Source organism: Galeopterus variegatus, unplaced genomic scaffold (assembly GCF_000696425.1).
Source record: "Galeopterus variegatus unplaced genomic scaffold, G_variegatus-3.0.2 Scaffold6448, whole genome shotgun sequence".
Lineage (NCBI taxonomy): Eukaryota > Metazoa > Chordata > Mammalia > Dermoptera > Cynocephalidae > Galeopterus > Galeopterus variegatus.
This window is the reverse complement of record NW_007732559.1, coordinates 121,166-122,441: the sequence shown is the minus strand read 5'-3', so window position 1 is coordinate 122,441 and position 1,276 is coordinate 121,166. Positions and strand designations below refer to the sequence as shown.

General features: G+C 44.1%; 1 pseudogene; it reads left to right on the top strand.

The window, feature by feature from the left end:
* Positions 1-470: 470 nt before the first annotated feature.
* The window catches only part of LOC103606293, a 10,110-nt pseudogene continuing 9,304 nt past the window's right edge, over positions 471-1,276 (top strand).

Genomic DNA, 1,276 nt, shown 5'->3' with positions numbered 1-1,276 from the left:
AAGCCCTTCTGCTCAACAACCAGTGTGTTCCTACCTCAGGACCTTTGCACTTTCTGTTCTTTCTTCTTGAAATGCTTCCTCCAGTCAAATGCATGGCTTGCTTCTTCTCTTCGTTGCTCCTCAGCTCATGTTACCTTCTTAGAGAGGAATTTCCTGACCAAGTTTTACAAAACAATCTCCTCTGTTTCACTCTCTACTCCCTGACTCTTATTTTTCTTTAGAACACTTTTCACCACCTGTTTACTGTTTGTTTCTCTCCTCTAGAATTATGATTAAAATCCTAGTAAAATTTTTCTTTGTTCCTTTAAACTAGTTGAGTCCATGCTTGGTCCTTTTGCCAGTTGGGCAAACTTGGTCATAAGGGCACATTCCAGTACTCCCCCTCTCCAGGGGTGTTGTCTATGCCACTTAGACATGTCTCTCTCCCACCCACCTGCCCTCATTCACCACTTCTCCTCAGTATCCATTACATGGGCATTCAGTTTTATAACAGAGCGTGGGACTTGCAGGCCTCTGCCAAAGCCCTGCTCATCCAAAGTCATTTAGTGAAGGAGTCCATTATGATCGGCACATGCAGAGATAAATCCCCCGTGATGGCGGCAGCTCACTCACAGCAGACGCAGCTCTCCTCGTAATGGCATTCTGTTCTGCCTGGCAGGCAACCTGATGGGGACTCTTCCCCTCTGGAAATACACCAATCACATAGAAACATCCAATGATGACAATCACCACAGCAATAAAAAAACAAATAGTCACAGGATTGCCCGAAGAGAGACAAAAGAAACCAGCTTCCCAGTCACAATGATCGTTCAGGTTTTCACCCCTCAGCACAATGGAACGGCTAGTTGAGGCACCGGGGCTCCCGAGCTCTCTTGCAGTTTGGTGTGCTGGTCCCTGTAACTGGCTGACTCAAGTGGCCAGAAGCAAAGTTCTTGCAGAAGCTGACAGTTTTGCACCTCCACACTCCAGAATCCTTTTGTGCAGGGAAAGGAGAATTAAAAAAAAAAAAAAAGTCTTCTTTCAGTTGAAGGCACCTGAAGAACTCTTCCAAATAACTAGTGCAAGGAAATTTCATTTTTAGGGTGCAGTCAGGCCACAGAGAATCCCTCTCTTCCCATTCTTTATTGAGTCACTACTCCATTGGGTGTAGAAAGCAGGTACCAAGTGGAAACAAAGCGTATATTTATTAAAAGTGTAATTTTGCCTTCACTCTTGCAATGAAGATATTTTCTGTAAAGTCTTTTGGAATAACATACTCCACCCAATAATGAATTTC